We start from the raw sequence: 15,004 nt of genomic DNA, 5'->3' as shown, positions 1-15,004 counted from the left end.
GCTTTATTCAAATATGAATTTAGGTGTTAATTGAGGTATTCAATTTTGTTTCATAGACAATACAAAGGGTTATCTTTTCTTAACGTAGTACTTGATAGTATTATAATAAAAGAAGACATTGAAGTTACAGTACAATTGCCATCAAAGTCGAAATATTTCAAAGTGAAATTTAAAACAACTGTATTACGTTTTATGTTCTCAAGAGCTTCGTTTTCATCACAACCACCAGGTTCTGAGGGCCCAATTCTGGAGAATTTTGCTACAGAATTGTAGAAGATATGTGAGGGTTTACCTTTTAGTGTATGTATAATAGGCTTTCAACAAAGAAACTTAAAAATAATAGGGGCCTCCAGTTTTAGTGATCTGTGTTAATCCCAAAAAATGTTAAAGTAATTAATGTGTTTGTCGGTATGAGGTATGCCTGATTTCCACTCATGCCACTAGTAGTTTTGGCCATAAATACTTAACAGAGCCATCAGTTCCCTTTTGGAGGTTAGAAGATTAATCCTAGCTTATAAATTGTGTGAATTCACCCAGGATACTGTTGCCATCTAGTGGAAACATACATACGTATTTAAAAGTGGATTCTTCTGCCTTTGTAACCACATGTATGGAACTGTTGATAGGTTTCAATTTAGTTCACTGAACACAATTGTAAATTTGCTGCTGGTGTACATTGCAGTAATTCCATCTATGTGTTTAAGGCATGGATTTTTTTTCATGACATAGAAAATAATATGCCCTACTGGAACAGATTTTGCCACTATAAGTGTTATTACTGGACCAGTAGTAACAGTGTTCTTTTTGGACCAGAGTTGGACCTGTGACTGGTAACACTGTGCTGTAGGAGATGTCTTACTTTGGATGAGATGTTAAACTGAGGTCTTTAATTCTTTGACACTGTTCAAAAGACCAGGAGCGTTTTGGCTAAATTCCAATTTGGGCTTGCTCAATCTGTGCTCCGTAAAGTTCCCCTTGAACTCAGTTGCTGAAGTAATGTCTAACATCTTCACCAAGGCCTACAATAAAGTTTCCTGTATGTTTCCTTTTTGGAGTCATTGTACATTTTGTGAATATAAACTCTAGGAATCACCCTTTAAATATCAAACCACCCATGTGACAATGTGCATTTCTAAACCCTTAACCATTTTACTAATAATTAACAAATTCCCCTCTAGTCCGGCTATTTACAAGCAATTAGAATCTGTGTAGCCAGCTCAAGTTTCAATCTTTTTTGTAACAGGTCTGCCACATACAGTAAATACGTCGAGGATCAAAACAATCTCCTCACTGTATTTAGCCATTTATATTTTGAGATTGATTTTAGAATTATTTTTAGAATTTTAGATTAAAGAAAGTAAATAATTACCTCAGCTGGATGAATAAACCGACATTGATGGTAAAAGCCTCTTAGCCTGCTTCATTCCGTATAGCGGGGAGGACGATTTTATTGAAGAAATGCTATTTTGTAAAGAAATAATGGGTCCTGCAACAGATTTACCCAAAGAAATTATGAACTAGGCTAGCTTTGCTGGATTACATACAGATGAGCTAGTCACCATATTAGGCATTGACTTTGAGAGCATTTTATTTTCTATTAAATATATTTGGTTCCCCCTCCAAAACATAAGGCTTAAGCATATACTGCAATGTCCTCTGGATGCCACTGCAAATACCCATTAATGTAAAATAATCATAAAGAGGAAGAAACAGATCATCACTGGGGCATTTTAGATTCTGGGAAACTAAATAGGAATACAAATAACTATTAACCATATCTAATAGTTTTTAATAAACCAATTGTGATGATAGAGGAAGATTAAATTAATTTTAGATCACAGTAATAGTTCTTCTTGGCTATGGCCATCATAGTGACCCCCCTGTCACCTCAGTGACTGTCCCATAAGTATGGGCAATATGTCCAAAAGGCATTTTGAAATAACTTGAGATAGCATGCATGTCTGCCAAGGCTGCCCAGTGACCAGCTGGCTGCAATGTTATCCCATTTAAATGCTGCTAGTAAACATGCTGAAGATTGTAGAGGACAAAAATAGTTTTAGTGCTGGTATTTGATCACTCTTCGCTATAGTTCTGTTTTTTTGTTGTTGTTAAACTTGTACTGTATATCAACTGTAGTGTCCCCTTTTGCAGCACAATTTCTCAGAAACTCCGCTTGGGAGGCTCAGTCGATAAAGAATTAATCTGAAGGTAATTTGACAGCCCACTTCAAATATGAAACGAGTGCTTCTGATTTATTAATTTGCATCATCTGCTTCACAGTTCCAATACCTTGATTCAGAATTATATTAAGAGGTACAATTTTTACACAGTAGTCTTAAAATACTATTCCATCTATCCACTTTCAAACTGCTTTATCCAATATGGGGGTCACAGGGAGCCGGAGCTTATCCCAGCCAGCATTGGGAACAAGACAGGATACACCCTGGATGGGCAGGGCAGGCACACAGACACAAACGCAGATTCTCACAACAAAGTCAATTTTCCCCCATGCCCGTTTACCTACCAGTATGTCTTTGGACTGTGGGAGGAAACCGCCGCATCTGGAAAGAAACCCATACGAACATGGGGAGAACATACAATCTCCATGCAGATAGCACCCTAGGAACTGAACCCACGGACCCAACACTGTGAGGGAGCTACAGTAGCCACACAGCCATCCCACTGCCCTTTAACACTATTGGCTATATACTTACAGTCTCCTCTTTTCAAGAGTAAAAAGATTTAGTTCATTTAGCTTGTCAGAAGACCACATCCCTTTGAGCTCAGCACTAAGCAGTCACCTAGGACACTGAGTTAAATGTGGCACCAAATTTGAGGGGATAGTTTAAAAAATGTATTTAAACTATTTACTAAATTAAAATATTTCAAAACTACAAAATAAAATAAGGATGATGTAATTATTTCAATTCAAGTGTGAGAAAGGATAGAATATTAATTCTAATTAGTTCCTATTCAGTATATTCCTGAGAATTTATTAGTTGTTCATTAATTGAATGTGTCCAGTAAGCGAACAAGACCATAAAACATGAATTTCAATGTCACTGCGTGCTTTGTCTCTCCTCTTCCCCACTGCTGCCTGTGTCATTACCCTAGAGCGGTAATACAATTTAGCAGTTTTCAGATTTAGACATCCAAAATGAAGGTATCTTTAAGTGTTATTAACCTATAGCTATATCGGGCTGTGTAATTGTGAACTTTTCTTCTTGTAACTGGCCTATGTGTAAGAAATGAGGGCCTTTGTCATTAAATTGTCATGAAATATTTATTAATGTAGTCACAACCTTAAAGGTCATAATATATAAAAAAACAATATGTTGAAACTGAGCTATTTACCTAGCTGTGGGTGGGCTGTGAGAGACAGAGGATCAAAAGAAAGTTTCTACTCTGGTTAATAAAAACTGAAGAATAAACATTTAACATACAGAAAGACATCATAAAAAGACACAGGAGAGAGAAAGGTCAGGCAAAGGAGATGGAGTTAACAGAAAGGAGAAGCAGTAGGTGAGTTGACCTTGTTATAGTTTTGGATTTGGTGGTGTTTTATTTAGAACAGGGAGATTAAGTCCCTTTCACTTCTGGACACCCAGGATTATAGGAAGGGAGATCTGGGAATGGGTTGTATACTGTTTGTTTAGGATGCCAGGTGTTCCTCTTGTTGGCCCATTTAAGATGTCAAGATTCAAGATTTCTTTATTTGCCATATACAATAAGTGTATTGGACTTCTTACTCATTCAACTGTACCCAGTAACATTAGAGAAAAAAAATAGGCACAAATGATAAACAGACAAGGACAATAAATTTAGACAAAAGACATTAAAATACAGCTGCGACAGGACATAGTGCAAACAGTGCAGTACCTTAAAGTGCAGGTGCTGATTATGACACGGACTGCTTGGGGGAAGAAACTGTTTCTGAATTTGTATTTATAGAGGATTTTAGGTTACAGATCTTTTATGTTGTATCTTGTGTAATGTGGGTGCTGTTTAGTTGTTGTTGTAAATAACTATTGATCTGAAGCCTCTTTGCGATGAACTAGAAAACGTCTATATAATTTAGGATGCCCTAAATGACATTTCACTAGAGACAACAACATCCAAGGATTGAATGCTTGCGAATGCTAAGAATACTTGGTGAGAGGAGTTTGGCTTTGTTAATGGGTAGCCTCCTGGGCAGCTGCAAAATGGAAATGGGTTGGAGGAGGGATGCTTAAGATGAATGCATTTGAATTTAGTTTATGTAGCTAGTTTGGTAGTGATGGTGATCGCAGTAGGTGCAGCTGTTCGATATTTACTTGTTGTTATCCCTCCTAAACTTCAGTTCATAATTTCCATTATGGATGATACTACCTTAGCTGGACCAAATGGTTATACACCACATTTAGATGCAAAAGCTGTTGCAAATGTCCTTTCCAAGTTCAAATTTATGACCCCATTCATGTTGTGGTGCTGTATCTTTTTGAGATTAACCTTAATACTAAGCAGCTTTGGGAAAAGACCTTGAACACACTCTACATTCTTCAAAAACCGCAGCAAACTAAGCTGTTCTGAAGGAATTCATAAGTGTTGAAGGGCTTGAACACTGATACATTCTCATAACCTTGCTGTAGAAATGGCTTTCTAACAGAATTTGAGACTGAGCTCAAATAAAATGGGAGATCATTGGAAGGGGGCAATTTTCTTTTCCAACTCACTGTATAAACCAATTCTCAATCCATGCATTTGTAGTTTCAGAATTAATTGAGCAACTTTATTAGATGATTAGATAAGCAAGACCTACTAGGATCTTATACCTCTTTAGATGATCTGACCCTCTTTTTTAGTTCTAATTAATATTTGCATGTAACACAAGTCGCACCCAAGAGTTTATAATTATTTGACCCAGTTTTGTCATCCTAATTATGGATGGGTACTACAGTAGCATATCTCTAATCCATGGGTACTATGCCTATTTGTGCAACTGCTGGAAGATTAGTTTCAGTTGCTTATGAATAGCATCTCTTGTTGCCTCAAGTACAATTGGTTATTAATCTTGTGATTTTAACATTCAAAAACACATATCTTTTTATGTTAATATAGGAGCATATACTTCTGTTGCCTGAGCAATGTTGTTTACTTTTTATTAAATTAACACGAGTGAAATACGTATTTAGCATACAGCCATGTATATGATATTGTCTGGAAATTTCCCTTGGTTTTTCCATTATTAGTCTTAAAATCTGTCTTATTTCTGTATGAGTAGCGCTACTGTAATTGATTTTCGTTCTCAGGTCGCCTTACACCAAATTTGTTTTTTTCCGAAAAACTCCACCAAAGTATTATTTGGACAAAGAGAAGCAAAGTTTCATGGATGTCTTTTAATTTCGGCGTCTAACACAATTTTCTCTTTCACTGACAAGAGGGAACAGTACTTAATGGATTTTCTACAAAGTCTATTTCTCAGAATTAGTTGTATACAATGCCTGTTTTCCATAAACCATTAACTAGCAGCTATGCATCCAATGGCTGATTGCCATATTGTCACTTTATTTTAGAGCTTTAGTGAAGAACACTGCCTAATATCTGAAAATATTACAATATTTTTTTTATCAAATGCTGGCATACTGTACATATTTACATAAAGCAAAAGATATCAGAGTTTGTTTAGTACAGTAAAGTAGTAGTAAAGACGTACAGGTGTATTTCTTTGCTAATATGATGTTTATTTTTAAACTTTATCTTGACTTACAGACACATGTAAACCTGTAAAAATACCCTTAAAAGTACAGGCAGTGAATCTGAGAAAGGATAACAGTTGCTTTTAATGTTGCTAATTGCTGCAAGATGAGTTTTAAACTTCATAGAAGTGCTTGTTGATTTCAGTTTGGTCAAAGATAAGCATGCTTCAGCCGCTGGAGTTAACTGCAGTGAAAATAGGATCTATGGCTTTTGCCTTAGATTTTGCCTTGTTAATTCTGTGCTCTGGGTCTAAATCCCTATATCAGATGTCTGGTACAGTGTATGTCTGTTTTCCATTAAATGCAGTGCTTCAGATACCTGCATGTCTGCCTTACCTTCTTCATAAGTCTTCAGAGCACAAAATTATGCCTTATTAATTTTTGGCGATATTCTTCATAGATGATTATTGCTTAAAATTAATGCAAACCTTGGCTTTGTAGTGACTTTTTAGGTGATCTTTTTCAAATCATGAGACATCAAACAAATTTTCTTCACAGATCACCTTCTCAATTCCACATTAAAGAGAGCAAACTATTCAAGACTAGTATATTACTTCAAAATTATTGCCTTTGTGCATGATGTTTGTAGCTTTCAGATAGATAGCGTGACAGGACTTATTCAAACTTCTTGTGAAATACACAAAAGACTTGTGTATTTGTGCTTTTCATCCTGTGAATAAACAGCGACTCTTTTCAAATACAAGCTTATGCATGACACAAACTGAAAATTTAAATGGGGAATCCAATTATGATTAAAACCTCTCTAGAAAACATGGGCATCTACAGTACATCCTTAAGGTTAGAAAGTCATAGATAACCAATTAAAAAATTACACTGAACACTTTCTATAAAGAGTGGTTAAAAGTTTAAAAAAACACCTGATTTTGACCTTTAGTATTTTTAAAGCAAACCTAACATTCCTTTTTGTACATTAATTTGCACTGTACATCAAGATATATGACCTGTCAGTTGCTGACATGTTTTAATGGGAAAAATAGATTTTATGCTGTGAATGTACTCAAATTGCCATCTTACCTGATTTTCTAAATCTTTGGGTTCCAAACCAGATCCATCTTTAAATCGAGCATGTGGCTTTTAATTTTTTTCGTCTGTAGTAACAGCTGCTTCTGTTCCCACAATCCCCTGGGATGCTCTTTAAAAAGATGATGAAGCACCATCTGAAAAAGTGGTCAGGGAAAGCCTTTGAACTCCAAGCACACCTATGGGAATAGATTCTCAGCTATCAGTGGGGATTCAGTGGAAACACATGTTTTGTATTAAAGCACCTGTGTTGAGTAATAAAGTTTGGATTCACCATATCTTAGCAACTGTTCCACTGCTGTACCATGTGTATTTCAAAAGCTTTTCCATAAACTAAATTAATTGTTTATCTTCTTACTAGTCATATACAGAAATGTACAGTATCTTCCCTTTGTTCGCTCATATTTTTTGGAAGTTATTTGCTAAGAAAATACATTTTAGCACAGGTTTCAAAGTTAGACTGATACTGAAAAGATTGCCTTGTAGTGTTTCTTCAAAATAAAGTTTCATATTTGTATCCTCTAAATATTTCCTGACTTGTACTCAAGAGCAAGCTGAAATAGAGTGCGTATATTGGGAATAATCAATTTTTTTTTTGGTAAAAATGTACAGTTGTATCGGCTTACTGACGCTTTGGCTACTGTAAATAATGTGGTCTGTAAGCCTTTTATTTGCAAGTGAATACACAGTTTTGCATCATACACAGCTGAGTGAGATTAGAACAGTGACTTATTGAAAATGTAGACTGTATTTATACATGATCTATAATTAGCAGTACAGAAAAAGTAACATTAATCAGTTGTTTCTTAATCACTTTTAATTGAATTGAGATCTGATGAACTCAATTATAATACAGTGATATTGTATCCTCCAAATATTGAACTACAATAATCGTTTTGTTAAGGAGAAAAGAGAAATCTGTAGTGGAAGCCAGAGTAAGAATTATGCAACATTTTTTCCATCAGTATCTCATTAAAGTAATTTAAAAATGTTAGTTTGCATCACATCTAAAAGTAAAGATATCCAGCTCGATATAAAAACAGTTCTTTAACCAATAAGTTTAAAATATTAAATTTTGTTTTAAATTGTGAACTTTTTGTACATTTAAATATAACTTTAATCTTCTCAATGTTTTTCACCTTTCATTTCTTCAGTGAATTTTATTTATCGGATTTCCTTAGGAAGGGTGATTTAAAAGGTTTTAATTTTTTTTTCCATAAAACCCAGCATAAGCAGCCAAGGTAATATTGCTGTTTTGACCATTATTAACATCTGAGAAAAAAACAACTTTAATTCAGCATACTTCGTTCACCATATTGGTTTTAAATTAACCACGTTCCATATTTATACTTATTTTTCCACTGAACATAAGCCTGCCAGAATATTTTAACGGCACATTAGCACTAAACAAAAAAATCACTTCAGACAGCAGAACTGAATAAGAATGAAAAAAAGAACTTTTTTTTTTTACTCTCAACATACAAAACAACAACAGAGGAGTTCTTTCTCAGTACAGAGCAAACTGGAACTCTGTCTATTCAGAAGGCAGAGGCTCTGTCTCTCCCATATAGCACTGACATGTAAAGAAATTGTACTGCCTTTGTTTAAAAAAAGATTTGCTTTTTTAATGCCAGGGAAATAATACCTTAAGCAAGATGATGAAATGTAATTAACCTTAGGAAATGGTCCTTTAAGAAATAATTAACCATGGGATCTAACCTTACAGCTTAACAAAGCCATGCAGGGAAGTGATTAGGACTAGTAACAGGAAGGTTACGGTTTCAGATCCTGGGTGGGGCACTGTTTTGTACCTCTGAGTAAGGTGCTTCATTCAATTGCTTCGGTACAATGCCCACCTGTATAAGTGAAAACAAATAGATGTTGCTAAGTACTGTATATAGGCATCATTCAAATTAATAATAATAATATTCTTAGTACATCCTCTTTGAATACCAAGCAACAGTGGGAAAATAGATAAGTGAAAGATAAGTGAAAATTTAAATGTTGGTACAGTACATTTACTTTAAAGGATCGCTACGGATGGTTACAGTGACACAACAGTTTGGCATATCACTGGCAGACTACAAGCTAAGTCTGTCTCTAACCACAAAAGAGATGAGTGTGCTGGCTCTCTCTCAGCTCCAGCTGACCATTATTACTGATCACGAAGACACCAAAACTAGTGACACACCTTTCATAGTCACCTTCGATGTAGTACAGCCACACCACACGGGACCTTGTGTTCTTTTCATTCTTGACTGTGGACTTGATAGTCTGACTCTCACCAACCAGTTGGACGTTTCTGCATGAGTACCGGCACCATTACTGGAAACCAGATGTGCCAAATGGGCTTGACTACCTTAGGAATGTGATTTATTGTTTTAAATATATGTTTTAAATTTAATCATGGATGTGTGTTCCTAAGAGGTCATATCCTGATTCCAGAAAAATAGAGTAGAAGTCAAGAGAAATAAAAGAGTCATTCACTCCGTTTTAACACAAGAGACAAGGCCTTCCTTGCCAGCAACAAGAAAATGAGATAAAGTAAACTTCACCGGATCCCTCCTGCAAGGACTTTGCACAATGGGAATCTTGTCTCCGAAGTACAACACTTGCCCCTGTAAATTAAATAATTGTCCTTGAATTCCAACAAAACCATGTTTGAAGGGATACAGTGCTTTTCTTCATAGCATCTGTAATTGAGTGGGCCTATTTAAGAAAGAAAGTATAGATTCAAAAAATGTCTACTGGTGCTTTTGTTTGGAAAAACAGGATACTTGCAGAAAAACAAGATATTCTTCCTCTAGAGGAAAAATTAAAAGTTAATTTCACCTCTCACCTTTGACAGCATAACCACAGCTTTACATCTCATCAAAAGTGTGCTAGGCAACACTAGTGAGTAGAAACTCTTACAAATTGCGGTTTCGACTAATTTCAGCCATTGTAACGATCAATTTGCTTCGCACTGTATACATATTCCTAGGAAAAAAAAATTAAACTGTGCCACAGTAAAGATCCACATCTAGCAAAACAAAAGGAGAAAGTTAGATCTTAACTTTAAATGTTTTCCTTATCATACTCACTCGTAAGTAAGCAACACAGAGCCCAGTGGCACTGAGAATGTTACAGAAGCGACGTTACCTCTCTGAAATTAGAGATTTCCTCCGTGGAAGAAGACTCTCTCTTTCAGTGGGGCAAAGTTCTTCAAATGTAAGGGCTGGTGCTTTGTTCAGTTCGGGAACTATAAGCAGCCATGAACAAATCCCTGCCTGCTATTAGGGCAAAGATTTCTTACCACCCTGTGCTCAGCAGTGATGCTTCCGCAACAGCTGCAGGACCTGTCAAGGTGGGGGGATGCAGAGCCTAAATGTAACCAAGTGGGGAGTGAAAGGTCATTGTTACGGGATTGCCCAACAATTAAATAAAAACATCTTCTGAATGTGCAAATATAGCTCTACAGGGCCATCGTTGTTTTTAGGTCTGGCCCTTGAGGATACCTCTTCTGTCTAACCCTGGTGTTTCCGTGGCCTGAGCACAGGCTTGGGTAAGGGAGCAACTCACTTCCACCTCCTCCATTGAATAGCAAGCAGATGATGGTCATTTAATGTTTTCCTTGCACTTCACTGTCTGTCTTAAATGTGTGTTACTGCCTGTGGTGTAATGATGTACGATGTAAGTACAAGTTAGTTGGCTGAGTGTTCTTTGTTGTAAAATACAGATATGAGTGGTTTCCTTGCTTAAGTAATTGCTGCTTAATCTGCAACATGTGCAGGAGTTAATTGCTGTCTCTGCCCAAACCTTTCTTTCTGAAGTATAATTTGTTATAGCCAGTTCTCTGTAATAGTCTAAAAGCCAGTTTGCTGTTAAAGTGTTAAGGTATATATTCATATTACTTTTTAACAATGGACCTAGGGCTTTGTAATTAATCATTAACACAATTTTCTCATTAAAAACACAATGCATATCTGCCATTAGAATTTATAGTGCTGCATAGTTAAGCAATTTTAGGACAAAAATGTCATGCAGAAATTTCTAGTATAGCAATGAAAAGTGAGCAAATCTGTTGGAGGTTTCTCTCACATACTGTATCTGTCCATGATCTACGTGAAGGGTGTAGTCCAAACCTGCCACAGTGGAGCATGATTAAACACCATCAAAATCCCAGGGCTTCCATAAAATCTTCAGCAGAGGAAAGTATATTAGACACAATGTTATATATTCTCAAATGGGCAGTTACTCAACATGTCGGAATGGAAAAAAAGAATTTCTGAGGAACTGTAGGGCATTTGCACACAGTATTCCTCTTATGGTTGAAAGGCTATAAATTTAACCAGATTGCTTTTTAACTTGTCCAAAGCAGGCTCATCATCGAATCATTAACTTTAATGGGCTTCATCTTGCATAGAAATATTTCAGTACGCTTACATGAGTGTCTTTATTTCTGTTAAGTACTCACACTTTGTACTGGAACTTATGGTCAACTTTGATGGCACAAAAAGGGACTTTTTTATTTTTTACAGAATTTCTCCAAAAATAGTTAACCTTTTAAGCAGTGCCAGTCTAACAGGAGCTTACTTTAGGGAAGGTGGGGTGCCAAATCATCTTGTAGTAATGGCTTGGTGGTGCACTACACTACCTTGTATTGCTCTAGACTACGTTGGTTTTGCAGTAAGAAAGACTGGATTCTATTTCGTTCTTAAAACAATTAGGTAACTAGGTTACAGCTCACACCATAGCATACAGTACTACTGTATATTTTACAGAACCCCAAAAAAAAAAAATTGCAGAACTTTCTTCTTTAGAAAAGGTCAAGCTAGGATCTGGATCTGGAACAAGTCAGCTTAATGCAACTAAATGAAATGACAATGAATGGGACTTACTGAGTTTATTTTTTAGATCACTTGTTTTAACCAAGAACGTTATCTGACATTCATTAGGTTTGTATGACTTTTAGAAATATCATTATCAGTCACATGTTGATCTTTAAGAAAGTAAATGTGTATTAAAGGAATACCACAGTACTCCTGTAATGCCTCAGCAAAGTTAACAACTTGTGGAAGCAGAGTTTCTGCACATTTCTCAAAGGGGATATTGACATTTCTTACATGCTGTTCTGCCTAAAAGTATTTTTCCCTCTGACTGACTTCAGCATATTCCTGCCACACTTAAAGTAAGATGAATTAATTAGTATTATTTCATGCAATGCTTGAGCTGAAACTGGCAATGTTAAAGGAATCCAGCTGTATAAATAAGCTTTGATTTCACTGGCACACCATCAGCACTTGAGATGGTTTTTGCAAAGTGTAAAAAGTTAATAGCTGAAACTTTGACCTAAGCTACTCTGTTATTGTGTTTCACTCAGACCCTCTACTTATCACAGATTACTAGAGCACAAGTGAGAAACTGTAAAGAAGGGAAGTCATGTTTGATAATCACCATTATCAATTTGTTTAAAGGTGGTGAGTGATAAAAGTGCACATGAAAGCAAATTCCAAGTTAATATACTGTAAGTAAAATTGAAGTTTCTGCTGGGTCCACTTGCATTTTCATGGCAGCTGTTATCTGCCACTCTGCGAGTCAGCTGTGCTGAATCAAAGGTCTAGCCTTCTAGAATAATCGTGGTCTGTAATCTATTGTTTTACACAGGCATCTGACTCACTAGTTTTCACTCACATACAAAACTTGCTTGGAAAATGTCACTTAACAAAATTGAACACTTACTCAATGCGGATTGAATAAACTTTTCAAATTATTTTTAAGGCATAAGTATTAAGGTTTATGTGACACATTCTAGGCAAAGATGGTAAAATGTTATTTTTTAAATAATGGCTCTATAAGAAATGGGCAAGTTTTTAGTACAATGTGTGACTCCCATATTATAGAAAAGCATCTTTTCTCTTTTCTGCAAAAAAATTAACTTCTCATGAAAACTTCTGGCGAAAACCACACAATTTGTTGGTCACGTGACACTAATGGATGTGTATTCTAGCAGTTTTTTTTAAACTTTCATCAAACGTTTCAAGGCTCCAGTTGCTGTCCCAAATGAGAAGGAGAGAAAGCCTTAGACATGCAGTTTATTATTTAATTCTATTTGAAATAAACTAAACAAAAAGGAGCCCCATAAAAAAAACTAAACTTGTTTAACTTGTGATTTCTGAAGAGGGCCATCCATCAAATCTTTGACTGCTTTTTGGGTCGGTACAGTTTAAGAGACTTTTTTTTTCTTTGAGTAAACATTTCAGGCATACGGTTTGAGTTAGTGACTTTTTGGTGTTGCGACTTGCACCTGTACATTATTATGTTTGTTCCAAAAAGCCAAATACGGGGTGAAGGAAGGCTGGCATCATACAGTGCAAATGCAGTGTCTGATGACTTTCGTAGTTGCAGAAAACATACCAGGGTTTGCCAGTTGAAAGCAACGGTTTGATTTCAGCTTTGGTCAAAACTTTGGCTTTCCTGAAAGAACACAACGGTAGTTTGCAATTTATAACTACAAGTATAAAGTTTTGCCTACTAAGCATCAGTGATATACAATCTCTGCGCTGTTTTCTTCCAGGGTGTTCCAGCCCTGTGCCTGTTGCTTGCTTGCTGAAATAGGCTCCAGCTTCCCCATGACCCTGTAATGAATAAAGAGATTAGACAATAGATGGGTGTCATTAGATATTATTTTTTTACATAATTTGATGTTATTTTACTTATATTTATATGTTAAAATGGTCAAAAATCAAGTATGCCAATTCATTCAAGTATAGTACATTGGGATTCTTCTGTCTGCTCATTTATCCAACTTATTAGTCACAGAGATGAGTCACAGACTCAGAGGTCTCCAAACCTGGTTCTGAAGAGCTGCAGTCCACTTATTCTCTATACTTGTAAACTTTGAATATAATAAATACTTTTGACTTATTGATATCATTTTTTCAATTGACATTTCTTAATGCTATTTTTGTACAAATATATATCTTTTTGCCTGCAGCTATATCACCTTGCAACTTACACCTGGCAGCCCACTGAAGCTCTGCAGGTGAGAGCCTGGCCAGTACCAGGATGGGAGACCGCCTGAGGAAAAACTAAGGTTGCTGCTGGAACAGGTGTAAAACCGGTAGGGAGTTGGGTGTAATGGTCTGTGTGGGGACACTACATACTGTAAAAAAGGCATCGTCCTTGGATGAGATGAACAACTGAGGTCCTGACTCGCTGTGGTCTTTACAAATCCCTGGACGATTCTTGAAAAGAGTGGCCAAATGTCTTTATCGATTACGCCTCCTAATGATCCCCATCTATGATAGACTTCATCACTCTGTTCTCCTCCCCTGTGATAGCAGATGTGTGTTGAGTGTTCTGGCGCTCTTCAGCTGCCATCACGCCATCCAGGTCGGGCTACACATTGTCGGTGGTAGAGTGGAATCCCCATTATGTGTAATTTTCTTTGAGTGGATTGTCCAGAAAAGCACTATACAAATGTAAAATATTGTAACGCAACGGGGGCTCAGGCGGGCGCCCTTGTCGCATCTGGTCGGCCCCATCCCGACTGGAGGCTCGAACCCGGGACTTCCGCGTCTCTCTGCAGCGACCCAGCCCCGTGAGCTAAAGAGAGATCTCTCTACAGCCCAGTAGCTGTAGTCCTGCTATCACAGGGAAGGGCGGTGATGTCACCTGCTCTGGTACGCCGGCTCTTACACAGTGCCTGTCGGCCGTAAGCGTTACACTCTCCCCCACTTAGATCGCCGTCCCCGGCGAAGGGCTATCCCACCCCGCTTCTGACACCAATGTAACGCAACGGGGGCTCAGGCGGGCGCCCTTGCCGCATCTGGTCGGCCCCATCCCGACTGGAGGCTCGAACCCGGGACTTCCGCGTCTCTCTGCAGCGACCTAGCCCCGTGAGCTAAAGAGAGATCTCTCCACAGCCCAGTAGCTGTGGTCCTGCTATCACAGGGAAGGGCGGTGACGTCACCCGCTCTGGTACGCCGGCTCTTACACACAGTGCTTGTCGGCCGTAAGCGTTACACTCTCCCCCGCTTAAATCGCCGTCCCCGGCGAAGGGCTATCCCACCCCGCTTCTGACACCAATGTAACGCAACGGGGGCTCAGGCGGGCGCCCTTGCCGCATTAGGTCGGCCCCATCCCGACTGAGGCTCGAACCCGGGACTCCCGCGTCTCTCTGCAGCGACCTAGCCCGGGTCGCTGCAGAGAGACGCGGAAGTCCCGGGTTCGAGCCTCCAGTCGGG

The sequence above is a fragment of the Lepisosteus platostomus genome, chromosome 4 (assembly GCF_059453375.1).
Source record: "Lepisosteus platostomus isolate fLepPlt1 chromosome 4, fLepPlt1.hap1, whole genome shotgun sequence".
Taxonomy (NCBI): domain Eukaryota; kingdom Metazoa; phylum Chordata; class Actinopteri; order Semionotiformes; family Lepisosteidae; genus Lepisosteus; species Lepisosteus platostomus.
Note: the sequence above shows the minus strand (reverse complement) of the source record.